At 40.9% G+C, this 26,792-nt stretch overlaps 1 protein-coding gene across 2 annotated transcripts in view; it reads right to left on the bottom strand.

The window, feature by feature from the left end:
• The window catches only part of MACROD2 (mono-ADP ribosylhydrolase 2), a 900,701-nt gene that overhangs the window by 239,832 nt on the left and 634,077 nt on the right, over positions 1-26,792 (bottom strand). The gene's annotated exons all lie outside the window — the stretch shown is intronic.

Here is a 26,792-nt window from a genome sequence, read left to right as displayed (position 1 = left end):
GTGGGTCTACTCTGAATAAAAATTAGTTGACTACCACCCCTTGTCTCTTGCCATCACTTACTTTGCTTCAGAGGGTGGTGGGATTTGGAGCACGTCCACCAAAGCTATTGCAACATTTCGACAGACTGCGATTGAAATAGGGGGAAGGTGCCACAGCTTTTCTGCTGAAGGTTTAAGACACACACCCTGCCATGCCCAGTACTGTAATGTTTCAAAGCTGTACTCAGTAATAAAAAATGGCAAACTTTTGGAACTGCCCTAAGAGGGGCAATTTCCAAGAAATAGTTAATAAAAAGTCAACAACACATTAGATCAGGGAGGGGGGGATCTGTGGCTCTCCAGATGGTCTCCCATCACCTCTGATGATTGACCATGCTTGCTAAAGCTGATGAGAGTTGGAGCCCAGCAACATTTCGAGGGCCACAGATTCCCTGTTCCTGCGTTAAATAGTACAGTACTGTAAGCCAAAGGCCTAATACTGTTTCAGCTTCAGTTGCATATTCCTTAAGCTGTGATTGTGCATTAAGAGACTGGGGTCCCAGAACTCTATCATGAAACACTTGTGTGCCATTAGGCTACCTGCAATAGGTGCTAAGCAGTAACTCATTCTGGTTTTAGAGGTAGATTGCCAAACTACTGTATTAAAAACTATCTAAATAATAAGAAAAAAATGGGATCCTAGAGTTTCAACTTCTATACAGTGCATTAATTCCAAGAAATTCTAACTGCCATTTCAAACAGTTATCACACTCCCCATCTGTTTAGTGCAATTTAGCAGTCCCCGCTGTAGCTTAGTTGGTGTGCACAACCCCCAAAGTTACTTGACATCTGGATAAGTCTCCTCAAGAGACTTGCAAATTTAATCACTCTACTGTACAGCAGCCGCCAGTTTAAATAGAAAGGTCACCCACTGCCAACAGTTAAATAGGCCAGAGCCACAATGGTATGACCAACAAACAGAACAGGTCCTGAGCTGTTTGGGGACTCTCACATATCTTGAACGTAAGGGCATACCTATAATTTTGACTCCACTGGCACAAAAGAAGAAAACACCAAGAAAAGGGGGGGGATTTAAATAAGACACAGTGCAGGAGAAGGAAAAGAGATCTAGCATTATATGAAATAGTCAGAGATTGCTAGGGCAACAATTTCTCTGCTTAGTGCCATAAGCTGACCAGATTTTTCAGGAGGAGTTGTTCATATATAATTCTATATGATTCTATATTTCTACTATGTAATTCTTCTAGATCCAATGTAGGTTCTTTCACATCAGAAAATCACCTTGGAGAACCCCCCCTGCTTTAGATAATTCCTTCTTAGGGTACTAAAATTGGTCCCATTAATTTGTGAGTAGCAATGTTGTTGTTGTTGTTTAGTCGTTTAGTCGTGTCCGACTCTTCGTGACCCCATGGACCATAGCACGCCAGGCACTCCTGTCTTGCACTGCCTCCTGCAGTTTGGTCAAACTCATGTTCGTAGCTTCGAGAACACTGTCCAACCATCTTGTCCTCTGTCGTCCTCTTCTCCTTGTGCCCTCAATCTTTCCCAAAATCAGGGTCTTTTTCAGGGAGTCTTCTCTTCTCATGAGGTGGCCAAAGTATTGGAGCCTCAGCTTCACAATCTGTCCTTCCAGGGAGCACTGAGGGCTGATTTCCTTAAGAATGGATAGGTTTGATCTTCTAGCAGTCCATGGGACTCTCAAGAGTCTCCTCCAGCACCATAATTCAAAAGCATCAATTCTTTGGCGATCAGCCTTCTTTATGGTCCAGCTCTCACTTCCATACATCACTACTGGGAAAACCATAGCTTTAACTATACGGACCTTTGTCGGCAAGGTGATGTCTCTGCTTTTTAAGATGCTGTCTAGGTTTGTCATTGCTTTTCTCCCAAGAAGCAGGCGTCTTTTAATTTCGTGACTGCTGTCACCATCTGCAGTGATCAAGGAGCCCAAGAAAGTAAAATCTCTCACTGCCTCCATTTCTTCCCCTTCTATTTGCCAGGGGGGGATGTTAGGGTGAGGGGTGGGTAATTAATAATATTAAGAATAACTTCATAAATGGAACGTAGGTGTGCAGCATAACATGCCCATCAAATATATGTTCTGTAGCTTAGAATACTCTAGGACTGCAGTACTCTTTTACAACAGACGTATCACTGTAAAGTTTCATCCCCCCCCCGCATGCATTTCACAAATTTGAAATATTTTGACCCTTTGAAACAATCAATTAGTGCTACATATTATTGATAGAAACAATAATAATGAGAAATTTACAATGATGGCTCATAGGAATCTACTGCAGCTGCTAGGCCACAGCTGAAGGGGTCACTCAAACCTGCATCCAGCCTGATTGGAAGCCATTATGCTGAAACAGTGCTGAAAAATCAGATTACCCCTACTGAGGCAGTGGAGCTTTTATAGTAATCTCATGGAAACTGCAAAATACGCCTACGTTAAGGCTGTTTCCAGAAACTAAACCATCTCCAGATATTTTAAACCCCTTTCGCCTGTATTTGTAGCAGCAAAAGGCTGTTTACTTCAAAGCATTTTGACATCGCCTTGGCTAAACACATGTTTAAACAGCTGCTATTCATTTACAGTAAGCTCTTTGCTTTCCATATACACAGACAGCACGCCTGAAATTACAGATTTTGGCAGATTCCGTTCTAATTGTTCATTTTCCCAATACTTGAAGATAAGAAGTTAGCCTCTTTAAAGCTGCACATAAACAAAAGCTTGATGGCAAGTAAGAAATCATTTATTTCCACATCTGTAGTATACATATGCTTTGCAAATAACAGCAAACCAGTTTATTTTTTTTTATTAGGACTAAGCTGAAAGTAGGGGATTTTCATGAACATTTTGATCAGTGTCAAAAAGCACTACACACACACACACACACACACACACACACACACACACACACACACACACAAAAGCAGGATGAATGTGTTTCCTATTCAAGGATTGCCCTCATTTTGAATAGACTTCTTTTGCTCTCAGTGATATCAGCACATAGGAAAACCTTTCTGGCATTGTGATGTCATAACACTGACTTGCATTCTGTTATAGGTGCTTACCTAGGAATCACTAGGAAGCATTGCCCTCACATTTCATTGGCTCAAAGAACAGATAACATTAAGCATCTAGTTGCCCCATCCCCAAATGTCAGCTCAAAAATAAAAATGGGCACAATTTTGGCACAAGTTGCCCAGATTTGTGATCCTTGTTTAATACAATTGCACAGTACGGCAATATCAAATATCATATTGGAGAGGTGCAGCACAAATCTTGTAATCTCGCATTATGGGGAAAGAGCCATTGAAAGCTGCCAAGCATTTTATTTGTGACAAGAAACGAGGCATGTTACAAAAAGGATAATTGGTGACTAAGTAATGCTCTGAGTTAACCCACTTAAATTAATTGATTTAAGTCCATTAATTTCAATGGGTGTGTTCTGACATGGGATGTTACCCCATGAATGGATGTGCTATGCATACAGAAGAAAGATGACATATATCTTTCCTCTGAGAGTGTAAAGGGCAAGTCAAAGTTCTTCAGATAAAGAGCTGAGTTAGCACAAAAGAAGTTATTTCCTGCATATGCTCCAATGCATATTATTATTATTATTATTATTAGGCTATGTATTCCATTTCTATCCTCCTCCCCTCCCCCCCAAAAAGCTGAAAGCAGTGTACAAGGTCCTGTCCCATCCTGTCTGCCCCATTTTATCCTCACACAGTTTCAGGTTAGGCCTGATCCTTGTAGTACCTGATCCAAGGCCACCCAGTGAATGTATTGGCTAATCTGGCAATTTTTCACATGATCTGTTATGTTTGTGCAAGGAGGGTGGAAGCGTGTGACACTGCATTCTATGGGCTGCCCCTGTGCTAAAGAGATTTTTGACTCATTAAAGAAGTGAAGACAGCAATAACAGAAGTATCATGCCCCTTCTTCTTCTTTGCTTGTTATCTGACTTAGCTTCATTCCTTACTGGAACTTTTTCTTACCCCCACCCCACCCCACCCTAGGTCCCACTTTTTATCCTCATTGCACCCATGAACCTAGAAAGCTTGTTAACATTGTCTGGCTAATGTATTTTCGTAAAAGCTCAATCAGCCTGCTTCATGGTTCTGAAGCTTGGCTACTTCATCATCCACATCACCCTCATACCAACATACATGTTGTGGGAAAACTGTGCCAATTTTATTATGTAGGGCAGAGTTCTTCAATCTTACATCTCCAGATGTTACTGCATTACAACTCCCAATGGCTGGAAATTGTAGTCTGAGAACATCTGGGCATCCAAGGTTGAAGAACAACGATCTAGGGCAGGCATGGCCAAACTTGGCCCTCCGGCTGTTTTGGGGCTACAATTCCCATCATCCCTGACCACAGGTCCTGTTAGCTAAGGATGATGGGAGTTGTAGTCCCAAAACAGCTGGAGGTCCAAGCTTGGCCTAGCCTGATCTAGGGTGTTTCTGTGTACAGTGGTACCTCGGTTTACAAACACAATTGGTTCCAGAAGTCCCCTCCCCCAGGCCACCATTATTAAATATTACTGCGCATTATGATGTTCAAGACTTTAGCTTGGCTTTTACGCAGAATATTATTACACTAAAATCATGCAAACTAAAGTTTGCCAAGCAATCCTAAGGTGGGAATACAGTGGTACCTCGGTTTACAAACACAATTGGTTCTGGAAGTCTCTACTTAACCTGAAGCGTACTCAACCTGAAGCGAACTTTCCCATTGAAAGTAATGGAAAGTGAATTAATCCATTCCAGACGGTCCGCGGAGTACTTAAACTGAAGCGTACTTAACCTGAAGTGAACTTTCCCATTGAAAGTAATGGAAAGTGGATTAATCTGTTCCAGACGGGTCCGCGGAGTACTCAACCTGAAGCGTACTTAACCCGAGGTATGAGTGTAATTGATTCCAGAAGTCTGTACTTAACCTGAAGCGTACTTAACCTAAAGCGAACCTTCCCATTGAAAGTAATGGAAAGTGGATTAATCCGTTCCAGACGCTCCATGGAGTACTTAAACTGAAGCGCACTTAACCTGAAGCGAACTTTCCCATTGAAAGTAATGGGAAGTGGATTAATCCATTCCAGATGGTCCGTGGAGTACTTAAACTGAAGTGCACTTAACCTGAAGCGAACTTTCCCATTGAAAGTAATGGGAAGTGGATTAATCCATTCCAGACGGTCCGTGGAGTACTTAAACTGAAAATACTCAAACCGAGGCGTACTTAAACTGAGGTATGACTTGTATATGGGTACAATTCCACAAATTTACCATTTACTAAGAACTATGTTGCGACAAGACTGCTGGCCTCAATGTATCTCCAAAAGTTGTTATCTGGGACTGGAATTGCAATTGTAGTGGCTAATAAAATTCAATTAGACTATCTGGGGATTTAATAATACTTTACCATGGCTTCATTCCCAGTGTCTTTAAACTGACTGAACTCCCTCATTTACAACCATTATAAAAATGATGTTAGCATCAGCCATGGCACCTAAGACAGCACCCACAATTTTCAGGGCTTGGGTGCTCTTATGTGTCATTGAAATCCATTCTGCTTACATACTTTGAACCCTGTGCAGGGTTGTGACTGATCTATGCACCCAATTCCACAAAGATGCCATACTAAATGTGCAAACATTACTGAAATCATGTATACATTATACAATATGTAGGCATGCATATAGGCAAACACACACACACACACACACATATACCCTACAACACACCAAACTACAGCGATAGCAAACAGCTGTGAATTACAAATACTTATATCTATATGCAAAATATATCTGCAAAAACTTTGGCAATAACACAAGGGCAGAAAAAATCAGAAAGTATTGCAGCTATACGCAGCTGCCACCAGTAAAATTATCAGGTTTACCTTGGTGGCTGGCTTCAGTTTAAAGGGAACTCTCTACATGCTATATACTTGGCAAGAAAAATGTTTTCCAAAAGCTTCTGGGAGCATGTGTTTTCCTGAACATATGGAGCAATAGTAACTTGTGCCATAAAAAAGCATTATTCTGAAATAGGTCTATGCTGCCCCAACTCAGATTTTAGTTTCTGTAAATAATAAATGCAATATAACTTTACACCATTTAAAAATTTGAAACATAATTCATAAATACTCCTGTTCAGATCTGTGTCACAAGAGAACGAGCTCTGTGAATGTTATTCTGAAGTACCAGATAATAACTCCCAACAGCAAAGCCCAAACCACTCATGAAAATGTAGCTGTTTGAACAGAGTGATCTAGTGTTGCCAGCTGTCTGTGTTTGCCTCTAACTATCAAAGCTACAATGTCTTTTCTTAAAAAATAAAAATCACATATACATCCCCTGCCCACTCAGTACAGTTTGAAGTAACGGGTACAGGGTGCTTTTAGGAATGCAGCCCAGGCTCAACAATGAGTGTAACAGAATGTTCATAAACACTCACTTTGGAAACAAAGATAACAACGATGTATAAAGCAGTTTCCCATAACTAATTTATCTTTTATGACCTATATACAACAATCTTTGTACTGCAGTTATACACATGTAACATTCAACAAATGTACAGTTTGTGTACCTATGTACACAATGGTTGAGCTGCGGAGATTGTAAACTGTACACCTTTCACACAAACACTTGTACATGTGTGGAGACAACTTGTACCTATGTTCAGTGCAATCTATCAACAAGCGTTTTGTTGTAGCCTTTTGGTATGTCAATGAATTAGTCCAGCTTACTCCTCGTTGGATTGTGTATGGGCAGCAGCATTAAGGCAGTTGATAAGGTTCTTTCTTGCTTTTGCTTCTGCTCCTTCCAAATTAGTTTATAATCTGGCTCCTTTTATCAGCTAGAGACATTTCTCCTCATTCTGGCCCGCCCCGACAAGCTTTTAATTCTCATCCCAATCTCAGTTTGATGCCTTGTCACTCTTCCGTACACTCTTCTGGCACAGATGCTCTTTTGAACTGTCATTCTGTGTCAAATAATTTTGCAGTTACTCATCATCTTTCTCTCTCTCTTGCTCTGACAAATTTTTTCATGTACACGTGGTCTGAGATAATGAAAATAATCGCAACCATAAACCCTAAAATGTCAAGATAAGGTTGAAGCAACCTCTCTCTAATGCAAATGTGACATCAACTTTGAGAGGGAGGGAGGGAGGGAGGGAGAGATTACTTGCCACCACAAGAGACCAACTTGAATTCATTTGCCCCTACTCGCAGGGACTGGGGCAATTACCTGCTTGGTTTCTCCACCCCTGCAACCCCTATTAAAGCAGCCATCATCTGCACATGATCTGTCATCTGGAACTGTGCAATGGTTGTCTCAAATGTACACACCTCAGCTTCACTGTGACTTGAATGTGGCTTAAATTTTCCATTTGGACTGAAGCTGGTTTGAGGGGAAATGCAACAAACAGCAATAGTTCTCAAGAAAATACAGGATAGGTATATATTGTGGCTAATGCCATGTGTACATGACTTATTTTATAAAAAAACCCCACAGCACTGGGAGCATATCAGATGCAGATTACATGGTAATGTATAAAGGGGGAAAAGAAAGTACATTAAAAAATTATTAGGTATACATGCCTATATTGGCTATTACGTATTCATTGAAAACATTTTTATCCCACTCTTCAGTCAAAATAAAGCTCCCAGGGCAGCTCACAAATATAACTGATAAGATAAGATATTCCCTGTCCTCAGGCTTACAGTCGAATGGACATGGCTCAAAGAAAAAGGGATTGGGAGGGAAGAGGAAAACAGCAAACACACTCTCTCTCATAATGCTGTGAAAATGGCTTCATGAGATAACCAGTAAATTCTGCTTTGATTATATTGCCTTTCTCAGCCTTACAAAACAATGCAGCCCCATTGCCAGTAGAGTTATAATAATACCTGTATTGTGAAAGCAGGGGGATTACTGAAAACTGAACCTGTGGATGTATTATTAGCTAGATCACTGACCAGAAGGCCATATGAAATTCACTCTAGCCTTGTAGACATGAAAAGGGAAACAAGCTTTCTGGAGTGGAGAAACAAACATGGGCATCTGTGTTGGTCAACTAAGAAAAAAATCCAAACAGGATCAGGCAATGGGTCCATTAAATTTGGTGTTAGCCGCCCTCAGCCCAGCCCTGGCCGGGGAGGGCAGGGTATAAATAAATTTTATTTATTTATTTATTTATTATTAAAGAGTATTGTCTTAGCTCCCCTTCATGGATCAATGCCTTGTCGTGGCGAAGGGGCTTGAATAACTCAGAGAAGCTATGAGCTATGCCATGCAGGGCCACCCAAGATGGACAGGTCATAGTGGAGAGTTTTGACTAAACGTGATCCACCTGGAGAAGGAACTGGCAAGCCACTCCAGTATCCCTGCCAAGAAAACTCCATGGACAAAGACAACAGGCATATAAAAGTTATGACGCTGGAAGATGAGCCCCTCAGGTCGGAAGGCGTCCAACATGCTACTGAGGAAGAGCGGAGGACAAGTACAAGTAGATTCAGAGCTGATGAAGCAGCTGGGCCAAAGCCGAAAGGACGCTCAGTTGCGGATATGCCTGGAAGCGAAAGGAAAGTCTGATGCTGTAAAGAAAAATATTGCATAGGAACCTGGAATGTAAGAACCATGAATGGAGGCAAGCTGGATGTGGTCAAAAATGAGATGACAAGAATAAATATCGACATCCTGGGCATCAGTGAACTAAAATGGAAGGGAATGGGCGAATTCAGTTCGGGTGACTATCATATCTACTACTGTGGGCAAGAATCCTGTAGTAGAAATGGAGTGGCCCTCATAGTCAACAAAAGAGTGGCAAAAGCTGTAATGGGATGCAATCTCAAAAATGACAGAATGATCTCGATACGAATCCAAGGCAGACCTTTTAACATCACGGTAATCCAAGTTTATGCACCAACTACCGGTGCTGAAGAAAGTGAAATTGACCAATTCTATGAAGACCTACAACACCTTCTAGAAATGACACCAAAGAAGGATGTTCTTCTCATTACAGGGGATTGGAATGCTAAAGTAGGGAATCAAGAGATAAAAGGAACAACTGGCAAGTTTGGCCTTGGAGTTCAAAATGAAGCAGGGCAAAGGCTAATAGAGTTCTGTCAAGAGAACAAGCTGGTCATCACAAACACTCTCTTCCAACAACACAAGAGACGACTCTACACATGGATATCACCAAATGGGCAGCATCGAAATCAGATTGATCATATTCTCTGCAGCCAAAGATGGAGAAGCTCTATACAGTCAGCAAAAACAAGACCTGGAGCTGACTGTAACTCAGATCATCAGCTTCTTATAGCAAAATTCCAGCTTAAACTGAAGAAAGTAGGAAAAACCACTGGGCCAGTAAGATACAATCTGAATCAAATCCCTTATGAATACACAGTAGAAGTGAGGAACAGGTTTAAGGATTTAGATTTGGTGGACAGAGTGCCTGAAGAACTATGGATGGAGGCTCGTAACATTATACAGGAGGCAGCAACGAAAACCATCCCAAGGAAAAGGAAATGCAAGAAAGCAAAATGGCTGTCCAACGAGGCCTTACAAATAGCGGAGGAGAGGAGGCAAGCAAAATGCAAGGTAGATAGGGAAAGATACAGGAAACTGAATGCAGATTTCCAAAAAACAGCAAGGAGAGACAAGAGGGTCTTCTTAAATGAGCAATGCAAAGAAATAGAGGAAAACAATAGAATGGGGAAAACCAGAGATCTGTTCAAGAAAATTGGAGATATGAAAGGAACATTTTGTACAAAGATTACCATAATCAAGGACAAAAGTGGTAAGGACCTAACAGAAGCAGAAGACATCAACAAGAGGTGGCAGGAATACACAGAGGAATTATACCTGAAAGATATGGAGGTCTCGTACACCCCAGGTAGTGTGGTTGCTGACCTTGAGCCAGACATCTTGGAGAGTGAAGTCAAATGGGCCTTAGAAAGCACTGCTAATAACAAGGCCAGTGGAAGTGATGATATTCCAGCTGAACTATTTAAAATTTTAAAAGATGATGCTGTTAAGGTGCTACACCCAATATGCCAGCAAGTTTGGAAAACTCAGCAATGGCCAGAGGATTGGAGAAGATCAGTCTACATCCCAATTCCAAAGAAGGGCAGTGCCAAAGAATGCTCCAACTACCGCACAATTGCGCTCATTTCACACGCTAGCAAGGTTATGCTTAAAATTCTACAAGGCAGGCTTAGGCAGTATGTGGACCGAGAACTCCCAGAAGTGCAAGCTGGATTTCGAAAGGGCAGAGGAACCAGAGACCAAATAGCAAACATGCGCTGGATTATGGAGAAAGCTAGAGAGTTCCAGAAAAACGTCTACTTCTGCTTCATTGACTATGCAAAAGCCTTTGACTGTGTCGACCACAGCAAACTTTGGCAAGTTCTTAAAGAAATGGGAGTGCCTGATCACCTCATCTGTCTCCTGAGAAGTCTCTATGTGGGACAAGAAGCTACAGTTAGAACTGGATATGGAACAACTGATTGGTTCAAAATTGGGAAAGGAGTACAACAAGGTTGTATATTGTCTCCCTGCTTATTTAACTTATATGCAGAATTCATCATGCGAAAGGCTGGACTAGATGAATCCCAAGCCAGAATTAAGATTGCCGGAAGAAATATCAACAACCTCAGATATGCAGATGACACAACCTTGATGGCAGAAAGCGAGGAGGAATTAAAGAACCTTTTAATGAGGGTGAAAGAGGAGAGCGCAAAATATGGTCTGAAGCTCAACATCAAAAAAACCAAGATCATGGCCACTGGTCCCATCACCTCCTGGCAAATAGAAGGGGAAGAAATGGAGGCAGTGAGAGATTTTACTTTCTTGGGCTCCTTGATCACTGCAGATGGTGACAGCAGTCACGAAATTAAAAGAAGCCTGCTTCTTGGGAGAAAAGCAAGGACAAACCTAGACAGCATCTTAAAAAGCAGAGACATCACCTTGCCGACAAAGGTCCATATAGTTAAAGCTATGGTTTTCCCAGTAGTGATGTATGGAAGTGAGAGCTGGACCATAAAGAAGGCTGATCGCCGAAGAATTGATGCTTTTGAATTATGGTGCTGGAGGAGACTCTTGAGAGTCCCATGGACTGCAAGAAGATCAAACCTATCCATTCTTAAGGAAATCAGCCCTGAGTGCTCCCTGGAAGGACAGATCGTGAAGCTGAGGCTCCAATACTTTGGCCACCTCATGAGAAGAGAAGAATCCTTGGAAAAGACCCTGATGTTGGGAAAGATTGAGGGCACAAGGAGAAGGGGACGACAGAGGACAAGATGGTTGGACAGTGTTCTCGAAGCTACGAACATGAGTTTGACCAAACTGCGGGAGGCAGTGCAAGACAGGAGTGCCTGGCGTGCTATGGTCCATGGGGTCACGAAGAGTCGGACACGACTAAACGACTAAACAACAACATTGTCTTAGCTTAATAAGCCAATTTATGTATGAGTCCTTACCCCACCTCTTCATTCCTCCCTTCATGTAATCAAGAGAACAAATCAGGAGGTCTGAATCAGACCTGACTTTGGAACAAGCCAATATATTAAGTCATGGTTTGACATTGAGTTAATATCCTGGCTTGTATGGAAGCCATTGACCATAACTTCACAGTTCAGATAAAACAGAAAACTATTTAGTTAATTGCTGAATGTCTAGCTTGTTTGGTTTACTGCTGTTGAGAAAGGAAGTGCCAAGAGGCTGTATGCACACCCAAAAGGCTCTTTCGTATCTCAGTTCATGAATGAAGATATGGCAATTAAAAAAATGACCAGTACCTTTATTAGGATCAACTATAACCATCTTCAGACATAGTGTTTTGTTTTGTTTTGCTTTGCTTTGCTTTGCTTTGTTTATTTTTAAGAGAAAAACGGAAGGAGGAGACTGCTCAGCTTCATTTACCTTTCATTTCACACTTTATATCCTGGATTCAGACAACTAATTATTGAATGGGGTCAACACCTGGGAATTACATTGGAATTTTAATCTCAAGAGATTTAATTGCATAGTTGGACAGAAGAGGTCAGGAGGAAAGGAAGAACAAAAGAGAATGCTGAAGGAAGCATTACAGTATGTTTCAGTTAGAATATAAACTACTTATAATTGGCAGTGGACAGATATGTGTTGACCGCTAAGAATGGTCACAGGATTTTAATGAAACTGATCCAGAACCTGGCCATCAAATCTTATCACACTATGGATTGGATACAGACTTAGTTATGTAGACATGCTGAAATTAATCAGACCTTAAGGATGACTAAGTCTGGATCAATCTCTTTGTTTCAATATTAATGGATGTATGATATCTGTGACACATTCTACTGTTGTAGAATGTTTTAGAACTGTGTACTAATGTATATGAATTGTGTAAATATTCTTAGAAAGGATCTGACTTCTAAATATGCCTGTTATCTGCCTCACACAAGCTAAAATGAGCTCAGGGATTATTATTATTATTATTATTATTATTTAAATGTATATAATGTTCCTGTTTTCAGCTCTGAGGACTCAATATCTTGATCCCCTAATGGTAGGAATCAGAACTATACATGGAGAAATTACAGCAAATATTTCTTAATGACCAGAGCAATCTTTTGTGATTCATAAAAAGGTTTTAATTTCAACACAGCTCTGCTATTTGGAAGTATCTTTACATTCTGACTCCATCCAATCCCACAGGTCCACGGTGAATACTGTTTTTATGGAGACATATTGTGAGCAGCATCATATATTTAAAAGCACCAGTCCAAAGTAAAAGTTTCCCATAGAACCAGAATGACAGCAATTTGCCTTTGGAGTGTAGCTGGGGGAACTACAGACTGCAGCTGAGTATCAGAAAGTACTTTTAGCATTTCAAAAATTTGTGTTTGGGCTTACAAGCTGCTATCCGACACTGAATTGGATGGCTGCGGTTGCTACTGGATTTATCTGAAGAAAATCCACTATAACCCTTTCAAAGACTCCTTTGAAACTGGTGCAGCTCACTGCAAAAGCCTACAAAAGTGGTCCAAAAGCTTATTATAAGTAGGATGGTTCAGTGAGAAAAGAGGAGACCTTCTCTCCAAGGAGTGAGGAAGAAAAAGTCTTGGACAGTTACAAGTTGGACCTACAAGAAAACATTGCAATGTGGAGTGCTCTTGTTCAGAATTTCAAACAGCCAGTAATTCCTTTTTCCAGGATATTCTGTTCCATTCCACTTATCTCTCCCATGCTAACACACACACCAGTTAGTCAGTATCTGTGTCCACGGAGAATACTCAGTCATCATCGGGCTGCTTAGGATTTGCCGCACGCATACTTTTTACTTCCCTCTTGTGCTTGCGATTGGGCATTTTGACTACATAAGGACCCACACTCAACAAAATGAGCCTGCAAATAGTATATATTCTGTTTAGAAGCACAGGTTAGATTTCTTCAAAGTTATACTCAAATAGGTTTTGGGTTCCTTGCAACTGAAACGCTGATTGAGAACATGTTTACGGTGTTCACAAACCTGAGGCACATTTGAGTCCCTTTTGGAATATCCTGTTCAGCTCACAGGCAAACAAAGAAAGAAGGGAAAGAAACCTCCAAAACCTGTTGCACTTCAGAAAAAACCGTTCAGCAGGATGTGGTTATGAGATAAGATTCTATTTCATATTTTACTGAATCAAACCAAGCTGTGCACATACATTTGCTTCAAAGGAGAAATAAGATGCCTGCTTTGTCACACCAAACATATTTCCTCTAGAAATACTAGAAAGCATTATTTACACTAGAAAGTCTAATTAAAATGCTGCTTAACTGATATATTTACCTGCCTATGGGCATTTAGCCTTGCATTCACACCATCGTTATTTTCAGCAGGAATGCCACCAAAATTTGAAAATAACAGGCCTGAAATAAGAATTTCCTCAACTCAAAATACTTTGCTTTATTGAGGAGACCTATTGCTCAATTCTTACATAATTAAAATGAAGAAGTGCTACAAGTGTCTCTGTTGATTCTGCACCTGTGCGGTCAGCATCCAGCAGAGCAGGCACCCAGAGTGGATAGCCGCTGCTACTGCATGGCCAGAAGTTAATTACTTTTAACTCCTTAGTCTCAAACAGAAGTACCGATGATTGCTAATACTGACATGGAAAGTTTAAAATGCAAATTTCTTTACAGCACAGCTGGCCTTGTACCCAGGGAAGCAAGTTGTCTTAGGGGGATCACTTATTGCCTCTGTTATCCAGTGTGTGTGTGTGTGTGTGTGTGTGTGTGTGTGTGTGTCCTTGCAGCCTTGTGTTCTGATCTGAGCCCCATGACAAGGAGGATTCTCTGAGATCTCAATGAAGAATCTCATGTGCTTCATGGTTATTGGTCTTCCTTATGTGTGGTGGGAGGACGAAATTTTCCTGGACCACTTGTGCTTTCAGGTTTCAGTCTCCAAAGCAGTGTTCAAAACTCCCATTGTTCTAGGCGCATTTTGTGACAGGGAATTTCATTCGTGCGAGCATTTTCTGAGCTCTGGGCACAGTACTGCGCCTAAGATTTCAAATTAAAACTGCAGAGTGGAAGGAAAGGAGGACCTTTTTCTGCCTCCCCACTTCTAGCTACTCTCCGAAGGCTGAAGAAGAGAGACCCTCTTAAGAATATTAGGGGGTGGGCGGGCAGGGGAAGGACTAGACTTTGTGAAAAATGAACAGAAAATTTTAGCTGCAGTTCATTCATTTTCAGCTTTGTATTCTGGTTATCTCCCGCTTGGACTACTGCAATGCGCTCTACGTGGGGCTACCTTTGAAGGTGACCCAGAAACTGCAATTAATCCAGAATGCGGCAGCTAGACTAGTGACTGGGAGTGTCCACCGGGAACGCATAACACCGGTCCTGAGAGATCTACACTGGCTCCCAGTACGTTTCCGAGCACAATTCAAAGTGTTGGTACTGACCTTTAAAGCCCTAAACGGCCTCGTTCCTGTATACCTGAAGGAGCGTCTCCACCCTCACCACTCAGCCCGGACACTGAGATCCAGCACCGAGGGCCTTCTGGCAGTTCCCTCATTGCGAGAAGTGAGGTTACAGGGAACCAGACAGAGGGCCTTCTCGGTAGTGGCACCCGCCCTGTGGAACGCCCTCCCAGCAGATGTCAAGGCAATAAACAACTCTTTTACATTTAGAAGACAACTGAAGGCGGCCCTGTTTAGGGAAGTTTTTAATGTTTGATGCTCTACTGTTTTTAATATTCGGTTGGAAGCCGCCCAGAGTGGCTGGGGAAACCCAGCCAGATGGGCAGGGTATAAATAATAAATTATTATTATTATTATAATTGTTATTAAAAAGTGTGCCTAGACATTCCGTTGTTGCACTCATAACCTGGGTTTCAGGTGTCATTTAGCTCCTGGCTTTCATATCTCAGTTTCTAACACTGCTCTAAAGCAAGCTTTCCTCAACCTTGGTCCCACAGATGTTAGACTAACACTCCCATTACCCCTAAGTGTTGCCCCTGCTGACTATGGGTGTTAAGAATTGTAGTCCAACAACATCTGGGGACTCAAGATTGAGAAAAGTTTTTCTACAGCAAAGTTTCAGAGCCCAGAAGCAAAAGGGGAGGGAGGAACAAATGTGATTGTCTTTTTTAACATGATCTTGCAAATGTTGACAAACGTGCAGGAAAATATTGAGAGAAACTAGCCCTAAGAAGGGGAAACCCCACAAAGCAGTCAAATGATGACCAAGTCTGCTCAGTGGGACTGGAATGCTGGAATGTCTCCTAATTTCCCAGATCCTGATATTAGTTTCATTAATAACCATGACATCAGTTTTCTGCTTCAAGATTTCACAGAACCCCACCCCCTGGAGAAATCTTGCACATATTGCTAATACTAAGCCTACCACAATATGAGCAATCTGGTCCAACAAAGGAACATTTTCACTCTTAGGAAATACCGAAGGTTCCTGCAAGCTGCAAGAAACCCAAACTCACCACCCAGTGTGCTTTCTAAAATAATGAATGTTTACTATAGCAGGAGAGATAATACATATCTCTGGAATAATGCTTCTGTTGCTTTAGAAAGCAAAATAAAATAAAATGATTTTTGTAACATACAGAGAAGACTCGTTCTGCTGAAGTTGAGTGTTTATTGAACTAATGATGGTCAAGATGTTCAGAGGCTGAATTTAGCCTCCTCAACTCCACAAGGACTCTTTGCTACTAAATCTGCAGATAGCAAGAATGAAAAAAAAGAGAGCCCATCTTGATTATTTATTTACACAATGCCATCAATGAACCTGCCACTTGACAGAGTTGCTTAAACACGCACACAATAAATCCCTGCTTCTGCTGTTGCTGCTTTGACAGAAAGGAAGGGGAAGAACAGAAGATGGGGGAGAGAGATGGGAAAGACAAGAGGAGAGAATGGAAGAGAAACAAGAGTGAATCCGAGCAAATGGATTTTATGACCATAGCCCTTTACCTTTGCATGACAGCATCATATGGGATCCCCCCCCCCCATGCAATTGCTGTGGAACATTGCATGGAACACCACACTAAAACCTTAGTTTATAAAGTAATATGTCACTGAAAACACATTAAAAAGTGGTGTTTGGAAGGTTGCATTTTTTAAAAACCCAAGTCTGTGCATTTACTTTTGAGAAAGCATCATGCACCAACACTGGCTGTTTTCCTCCACTAACTACACCATTTTGTATCACCTCCTGAGTTTCACAAAATTATATGTAGCCCCCTTTCCTGAATCCAAGCTTGTGTGTCAGCTCTATAAGAATAACCCATGCTTTATATACATCTTTGCTTTATACAGCATCACAATTTCTCCTCTGTCAGTGAGCAGCAACTAGTCTGCATTGGGCTGTGGCCCACCCCAGTCAATGGGAGCAAAATGATTGACAATGCAGTACAATTCTATGCAGATCTCCTTAGAAGTAAGTTTTATTGAGTTTAATGGAACATGGGGTACATCCAGATGAGGGATTGACACCATAAATGGATGGTTCAGATGTGATTTTCCTGCATGAGCATTTGGTATCTGAATGCCCACACATTTTTCATAGTTATTCAGCTGTTTCCCATATGCACCAGTGGGCAGTGCTTGATGAAACATCCCCATGCTGGATTTTCTAGTCCCTTCCCTTAGTCTCTTTTTCCCCACCCTCCATTACCTTTTACCTTTTCCCTCATGTGCTCATCATTTTTTAATTTTTTTATTAAACAAACTTTTTTTTATTAAACAAACAAACAAACAAACAAACTTCCACCCAAGTGTGCAAGAGCTAGGGATATCAGAGAGATCCATTGAAAATGGCCTATCAAGCACATATCCTCCCATCTGCCTGTTCAACTGTCATCACAGCATGGCCTCTTGCAAGGAATGCTTTTTGCCTTCGTTCTCTAAAACAAAAGCTTTTAAATAAACATGTACATATTATGTGTACACAGGTATTACATTGTACACAAAAGGAAAACCTACAAAAATGATCTATAGATGCTATCTCACCCAAGTACATTGGTTGAAATGTACAAGAAGGGATCTAAAAAGTGTTGGAAATGTGAAGAGATAGAGGAGACAACAAATACATATGTGGTAAAGGTAAAGGTAAAGAGACCCCTGACCATTAGGTCCAGTCGTGACCGACTCTGGGGTTGCGTGCTCATCTCACATTATTGGCCGAGGGAGCCGGCGTATAGCTTCCAGGTCATGTGGCCAGCATGACAAAGCCGCTTCTGGCAAACCAGAGCAGCACATGGAAACGCCGTTTACCTTCCTGCTGTAGCGGTTCCCATTTATCTACTTGCATTTTGACGTGGTTTCGAACTGCTAGGTTGGCAGGAGCTAGGACCAAGCAACGGGAGCTCACCCCGTCACAGGGATTCGAACCGCCGACCTTCTGATCAGCAAGCCCTAGGCTCAGTGGTTTAACCCACAGCGCCACCTGGGTCCCACATATATGGTAGAGATGCAATAAAGCTAAGGAATATTGGGAGATGATATACCGTACTCAGAATTTTTTTAAAAAATGTTAAGGTTGACATTTCCCCAAAAAACAGAGATGTTCCTTTTGGGTGTAGTAGAGGGTGAGACACCTAAGAATGTATCAAATCTTTTTCTTTATGCAACCACTGCAGCCAGAATAATTGACACACAAATGTTGAAGGCCAAAATAGTCCAACAAAAGAGGATTGGCAGAATAAGCGAATCGAATACATTGAGCTAGCCATGTTGACTGCAAAGATAAGAAACCAAGGTGAATATGCTATAAGAGAGGAGTGGGAAAACTTTGGAGAATATTTAAGAATTAATTACAACAGTTATATAAATCCCCAAGTAGGACCAGACATATGAGCAGCAGCTAAATTAACCAGGAGTAGAAGGATATGTAGCACAACAAAGAGTAAATAGGAATCCACAGAGGGAGAACACTGTAGAAGGATAATGGAGAATATTGTGAAATGCATGTACTAAATTACTGTAAAATCATATATGAATGAATGAGAAACAGGGTGTGGGGAAAGTGGCTGTGCATTTAACTTTATGGAAAACTTAAGGCAACAGAGCCCCTCAAAAGCTTGGGAACCCCTGATCTGCCTTTGTTAATGGGGCAATCTGACTTGGTAATGTAAAAGGCTACTCCAAACCATCTGATTTGTCTTCTTATTCAAAGCCAACACACACCCTTAGTTTATGCACAAATTCTTGGTACTCCTGGAAATCCCATAATCAACAATGACCCCAAGAAAAAATCTTCAGGGAAATGAGTTAATGTAAAGTAATATTAATTAGAAAGGGCTGGTCCAAAGAGTGTTTAAAATAGAAAGAAAAGAAACATTCAGTGCTGGAGGACCTTTCTTTTGCTGTTTGCTGTTTGGGAACTGTCCTTTCTTTGCCCTTGAATATTTTGTTCCACTCGCATTGCAATGCAAATGATAAGTGACATGCTACTTTATTGTAAGGTCAGTATTGACATCTTCTATCTTTAAGAGTGCTAACCAGCAATTTATTGTGCTCCAGAAATGGAAGCTAAAAGCCTAATTTAAAAAGCTTTTGTTTCCTCTCTGTTTACATTCATTCACAGACTTAATTTAGTTCTTGAATATGAATTTTTAATCATGGGAAGGAAAGAAGTCCCAAGAAATTCAAAATCAAATTGAGACACCCATTAAGGTCTAAACATTCTCAAGATTGTCATGCCTTCAGATTATTGCATATTTCTCAAGAACACATTTAGCAAGTGGCAAAAGCTAGTGCAGCACAGCTAATGTAAGGCTACAATCCAGTACATACCTAATTGAGAGCAAATCCTATTAAACTCAGGGGTTTGTGAAATTCATAAGGGCTTCTGTACCTTCCGCACACCCAATACTTTAGCAGTAGTGGGATTTACTACTGAGTAAACATTATATCTCAGCCTTAGTGCCCATCTGCAAAATAGGTATAAAATGCTGGTCTGCTTTACATAACTGTTGTAATTATTATAACAAGGTCTGTATGTGAGGCACTTTGAATTCCCCCCCCATATTATGAGTAAGAAGGACAGTTTATTTGGAGGGGGGGAGATCTCTAAAGTAAATTGCTGGCTAGTCGCTGTTACTGATTCTCTGGAGAACCCACAATAAGCTTATGAGGAATCCCATTGCCTCCTTTAAATCACACTTTTTATAATGGATAAAGGGGAAACACATGCTTCATTCCCCTCCTTTCTCATCTTGTACATCTTTTTCTGCCTTTGCATCACTTGATTCCTTCCTTCCTTCCTTCCTTCCATCCATATGAGCATATGAGATAGGATCTTGTGGAACCCACCTGTCAGATAGAGGAGGGCTGAGCAGGAGAAGGAAAGGAAGTTGACTGACATACTATTTGGAGAATGACAGTGGAATTCATTTACAAGCTTTCGAGTCTAAAATTAATAAATCACATCAGACTGAGTTGCTAGCCCCAGCATTGGTGGCATAACAATTTTTTTCCTGTTTTCACTCATTGTTAAAAGCGGATTTTATAAGTTGTGAAAGGACAAGTCTAGGCAAGCATTATGCTAGGGATGCTGGATCAAAATTTTGAAATACCTTATTTGTCTTGTCTCCAGAGGCTAGTATGGAGTAGTCCAAGGCACAAATCGGGCATCGTCTTTTTATTATCCAATGCAGTTGTAATGCAAGCTCCCTACAAATCATGGTGCCTGGGAGTCAGCTTCGGGAATGAGCACTCCCTCTTTTCCCAACAACTTCTCTGCTTCCAACTGCAACTACTCTTTCCCTTCCCTTGTGGTTTAGCATCATATCTACACTAGCAATTCATAGAAATACATAATGGTCCTTGGCTAGAATTAGCATTACTGCAGATGTAATGCTAAATCATCCTAAATTTAAGCCAGGCAAACAAAAGTAGGGAGGGGAAGCTGGCTGGTTTCAGATTCTGCAAACCAATGTTTGCAGAAATCCAGGCTTAACTCTGTTACAAGACCCAAATGGGAAAGCAATGGGCAGGCACACTGGTCCACAAGCATGTTGAAAATCAGTGCGCATTTAACCAGCACAACAATGGAAGCTAAGAGCCTGAGTATCCCTCAGGAATAGTTTCAACATGCTAAGAGGCGGCAGTGAGATTGGCTAGGACTGTGACCAGAGGCAGTTTTAGGGCAGCATGGCCAGTTCAGACACAGGGGGTGCTGCAACCATGATGCAGAACAGAGCATGGCAGGTTGGGTGTGTATGTGTGTGTGGAATTTTAGCATTGCAGAGGGCATCGCTGAAATTTGAGAGCCCAAAGTCTACCACTGCTGTGACAGATACATCTCTCCAACCCACCAGCAGCAGCAGCAGCAGCATCTCTGGTAACCAAAAGGTATACAGTACGGTACTTCTTTAGTATTGCATAAGATATGAGAAGATAAGCACAGTAGGCAATTAGATCTTGCTCTCAAACTCTGGAAAGCAAAAAAAGAAAAGGAAAAAAGATGGATCACTACTTACCAGAAAACGGTAACAATCCTAGGCGTTTAATAAAATTGTGATTAAGCATGTTGGGAAATGAAATGCAGGCATTCCCCTGCATGAATTGACAAAAGGACTGATCTGCTGTATTTTCAGTGGATGGTGTTTTAAACAAGCATCGCAGTCCTTCAGAAATGTGACATTTCTAATCCAAATCCCAAACTGACAAAATTTCATGACAACCTTACCAGAAATACTTGTTTCCAGAGAAAAGGCTCAATTTAATTGACTCAAATTCAGTACTTGCTGGTACAAAGCTTCCTCAGATTGTTTCCCTGAGGCTCTGTGCTATTTCAGGAGGAATATAACAAAAAGCAAACCTTCCAGATCAGTGCTGGTTATCCCCCTCCTTAAACATTCTTTCTAAAAACAAGCAGGTGGGTGCGGGGAGCCAGGGAGAAAACTACACAAAATAATTGGGACCAAATATGATCTCTGGAACTTTGAGCACCACAATCTACAACTCAGCCTGTCATTAATAATGTAAAAAGTTATGGCTTGTGAAGTCAAGTTTATCTTCTCATTCACAAACTGACATTCGATGAAAAAGGCTTCTAATCCCGCAGACAGTTTGATTTGACTGATCATTACCATCTTTGACTGCTTTATACCAAGTGACACCATTGGCCCATCCAGGGGAGTATTGCCAGCTCTGATTAGAGCAGCTCTCCAAAGGTATAGGCAGAAGCTCTTCCCAGCACTGATGTCTGAATGCTTATTTGATGGAGGTGCCCAAGAATGGGCATAATACAACATACGCCAACTAAAGAAGCACAACAGATTTTGTTATTATTGTAGGAACGTAAGAAGCTGTCCTGTGTCACGCCACACCATTGGCCCATCTAGCTAAGAATTGTTTACCAGGGTCAGCAAACTTTTTCAGCAGGGTCCACTGTCCCTCAGACCTTGTGGTGGGCCGGACTATATTTTGGGGGGAAACTAATGAATGAATTCCTATGCCCCACAAATAACCCAGAGATGCATTTTAAATAAAAGCACACATTCTACTCATGTAAAAACACCAGGCAGGCCCTACAAATAACCCAGAGATGCATTTTAAACAAAAGGACACATTCTACTCATGTAAAAACATGCTGATTCCCGGACCGTCCATGGGCCGGATTTAGAAGGCAATTGGGCCGGATCCAGTGGCTTTTTAGGATTTCAGATGGGGACTCTTCCAGACAGAGCTGGAGATGCCAAGAACCAAGACATTCTGCATGCATGCTCAGCAGGTACTCGGCAGCTGAGTTTCAATATTACAGTATGCATCCAAATTCCTTCTTGTTGAAGATTGGTTGGGCAACCCAGCCTGATGGGCAGAGAACAACAACAACAACAACAACAACATGTTTTTCTTTCATTCAAGGGAGACTGTTTACCTGTTTTCCCACCTTCCTCTCAAAACAAATGGTTGCACTGAGCATTGTAAGGAAGTAGGGCTGACAAGTGTACTTATCAATCACTTTTCAATCAAACTAATCTTTCTGTATTATGTGTAATGTGAGTGCTGTGGCAAATAGTAGATGTATTTAACAGTGATTTAACAGTGATTCTCAGACTTGCTTTAGTCTAATCTAAATGCATGTTTAATCTGAGAATGGTCATCTTGGTGCCATTCAGTAGTCACCGCTCATTGCTATTTGAGGTATTAGACACATTGCACACAATTTCATGGCCCTAATTGAAACGCAGAAGGCAAGGATTTCATTTTGGTTGGGGAGTTGCAGAAATGTGCAATTAATTTATGTTGCATATGTTTGCAGAAATATGATAAGTACAACAAAAACGTTATTGCTAAATGTGTTTCACCGGAAATTGTATTTCGAGTAGAGAGTCTTACTGAAGCAATTGTCCTTGCTATGACAGGCTCTAATGGGAGATAATGATGATAATGCAATGATATATGCATCTGAAGAGGAAAGCAGAGGTGCCTAACAGGGGAGAAAACATTATCATCTCTCAGATAAGCATACAAATTGTACAATTTTTACTTCTTCTGATGTGGAGCTTTAGTGCTTTGAATTAATGATATTTTTGGCATGTGCAGCGTATTCTGCCAGCCCTACCTTTCCACCACTACTGGGTGATTCAAATAAATATGAAAGTCACTTGTAGATCATTGGTATTGTAATATTAATAATTTGTCACTTCTCAGGTATACATCCTTCACTTGAAGTTACACTGCAATAACGTGTATACACATGTCCAATGAGAAACACACATTCAACTGAACTGGTGAAAAAGCTATGATGCAGTTAGCTGAGATTACCAAATGTAGTTTGGAAGACAGGGCAATACAGACGTGCAATAAATACATAACCAGGTTAGCACATTACAAGGATAAATGTTGTAATAAGAAATACAAACCACGCCTTGTAAGTGACCTGTTGATATTATTGTCCTGTTTGCAGCCATATAAATTGGGGAAACCAATTTCACTGAATTTCTGCAGCAGGTGGAGAAATTTCCCAATATTTCCTTAGAGGTTGGGCTCCCTTACAATGGCAGGAGTGCAGCCTCTCTCTTTTTATCATAAGAGGGTACCTTCCATTCTTTCCTTTCTTCCCCCTCTGCTGCTGCTGTAGTGGCACCAGCAGCAATTGCACTTGCATCCTCAACAATGCACCACACCAAGCATCTTTCCAGGGCATGCGTGGAAGGAGAAAAATGGTGGATAATAGTTTGCAAAATGGCCTTTTCCTAGAGGTGGGGTTGGGGTTTGATATCTCAAAAATGTTCTCATAAAACTATAGTCTGTGAAATTTTGGCTCAGCTACAGGCACAAGCACACTAGTGTGCTTCCTAGATGAATGCTAACAGGAAACTGCAGATTCTAACAAGTCTGTCAACTGTGGTGGCCAAACTTGGCCCTCCAGCTGTTTTTGGGCTACAACTCCCATCATCCCTAGCTAACAGGAACAGTTATACAGTTATACAGTTAAACAGCTGGAGGGCCAAGTTTGGCCACTAGTGGTTTAGAAGGTTATCCTCCCCAAAATTGCCACATTTCAATTCCACTGTTAACAAAATGTGGAAGTAGAAATTTTCAGATACAAGGAGCAACTTGCAGTGTTAAAGCTACAATTTGCGAAACACTTACAATCCCCCCAATAACTAATTTGTTTTCTTTTGTACTAGAAACACAGTGAATTGACCTAGGCAAGAAAAGACGTGATGGGGTGGGGGCAAAACAACATACAGTATAATTTTCCAGCAATATACAAATCCAAATTATATGTTTAAAAATATTGCTAGGGCTGAAGAAAGTACAACATTTTTTGATATACCAAGTAACATGTATTTTCATGTTTTTATTATGGGTGGTGTATTTTAACATTCATAGCAATCCATAAAATAAGAATAAAAACAATGCTTTCAATGTATGTGTTCAAGATTGACAGTGGATACTTGGCAACATCTCCTGTGTAATTTCTGCTGTTGTTAAATGCAGGGGAAGAAAAGAAATCGATTGTAGTAATTGAGATTTTGATAGGACTGGGTAGCAGGAGAAACATATTTTACATTGATTATCCAACACAATTTATTCTTTCATTTATTGTCTTGCCCATAAAGCGCAGCTCCAATGTCCCAGCACACTTTCTATCATCACAGAGGACACAAAACCAACTTAAAGAGCTAAATAAACTAAATATTGTTAAAATTCTTTTTAAATCCCTTAAACTTTATAAATGTAGTAATTATTGCACATGAGAACACAAATACATAAAAGATTGAATCTCTTTCCTTACGAAAAACGTAAATGCTTGCCTTATACCCTAGGTGATACTTTACTGTCCAGGAACTGGTTACCTTATTTCTCTGCCAAAAGAGGTAAAATTGTGATCATTAACACACACACATTAACCTCATAGCTAAGAAGCATCTTTATCTTTTTTTAACAAAGATGAAAGCTGGGAGTAGTTACTTCAATAAGTTGAAGTAGGTAACTCAAAGGTAACCTGTAAGGACCTTTTTTTTGTATAAGGACCCGTTTTTCTACAGTAATTGCCACTTACATAGGTTGCAAAATCTGTTCTCACTGTGGCACTCAATGGATGGCCTTTGCATTCTGTATATTCTACTGTGAGTCCTGTTGTGAAATTCTCCAAGGCTCTAAAATGGAAATATCAAATTCGCCTTGCCTTAAACAATCCCAAATCTACCCATTTCACACAGCCAATTATCACATTATTCCTCTTGAATCATCCCAAACTGAAATAGCATAGAGTTTTGTATGGTGATTACAATAATCTTCAGCGACAATCCAACAGTTGGTAAAGGTTAGACCTTTTTTTTATATATATAAAAAATAATAATGGCTTAAGAATGCGGACTGTGGCCCTTGTGTACAATTATAGAAGTAATTTTTCTAAAGGCACTGAATAACATGCTAAATTATTGTGACTCCTTGAGGTCTGAAGCAATCCTAAGCCCGTTTACTTTCTATTCAATAGGCATATGCTGGGTGAGACTGTTAAACTCTTGCCTCCAAAACACTCATTATTTGGTATGATTTATTTCATAACTGACAGAATATATTTCTATGTAGTCAGCTCTTGACAACTAGATTAAATGGCATACAGGCCCAAACATATTGCTGAGTTTATCCTTCCTTTTCATTACCCAAAGTGATGACAGGAACTTCTCAGGAAATTCATAGCTTTGGTTGGGTGCCACAGGTAATGCTTTGCCATGGCTACTTAGACCAACTTCTGCCTCTGTAGATACCAATAATACTGCTTATTCAGTGCAATGGCAACATGCTTATGTTTGCCATTTGTAGAGAACATATTATTTTACTATTATTTCTCTCCACACTAAGGTGGTGATATCACCGCCCTGTTTACCCCCCTAAGGCAACCTAAGCCAAAAGTCAGTGACTTTCCCATATTCACAGTGAGTTTCAAGGGAACTCTCTTTCGTCTAATTTTAATGCACAGCTGCATACTGGTCACATTCACATGTCATGTTAAACCATAATTTAACTTCCAATTCTCTGACTTGTGCACGCCTTCCCCCAGCTCCTCCCATATTGCCAGAAGGATAGCTTTGGCAGCTTTTACTTACAGTTTTACCAAAAATTGGCTTCTTGTTGTGTCTGCATTGGCATCATCATCATCAAAAATAGCTTTGTTGTATAGAGATCATGGGCAAGGCTGTAGGCCCACCAGCTTGTAAATAGTAAATAGTAACCATGTCATATTATGAAAATCATGGGCCCTAGCCCAGGGCCTTATCAGCCAACTCAGTAAATTTACCCCTGGTCAAAATGGCCTTGATATCTGTTGTCAGAAAAATAATTATTCAAGTACGAGGTCAGGTACAGATAGTCCCAATTGTCCGGCAACCTTTTGGAGAGGAGAACCCACCAATGAAGTTGAATATCAGAGATGGTCTGGTGGCTATAGTTTGATAAGCTCCATGCTATGGTTAGTTAATAGCACGTGATTTTAAGCTTGTTTGACCAGAGACTCCCCAACTATATTTAAGGAAGAAAAACTGAAAGTAAAAGCTTCTGGAGTGAGTCTTCTGACTATGTAGGAAGAAAAGAGGAGCAGCACACAAGCCCAAGACTCGCTGCAGCTCATTGCTGCTCATGCAGAACACACTAAACCATGGTTTTGCACAGGGGTAGCCAACTTGGTGCCCTCTGAATGTGGTGAGCTACAACTCCCACCAGCTTCAACCAGCATGGCCGGTGGTGATGGAGTTGTAATCTAGAACATCTGCAGGGCACCATGTTCGTTACCCCAGGTTTTGCATAACATTTGCCCAACAGC

Source organism: Zootoca vivipara, chromosome 3 (assembly GCF_965207765.1).
Source record: "Zootoca vivipara chromosome 3, rZooViv2.hap1.1, whole genome shotgun sequence".
NCBI lineage: Eukaryota > Metazoa > Chordata > Lepidosauria > Squamata > Lacertidae > Zootoca > Zootoca vivipara.
This window is presented reverse-complemented; position numbering and strand designations above follow the sequence as displayed.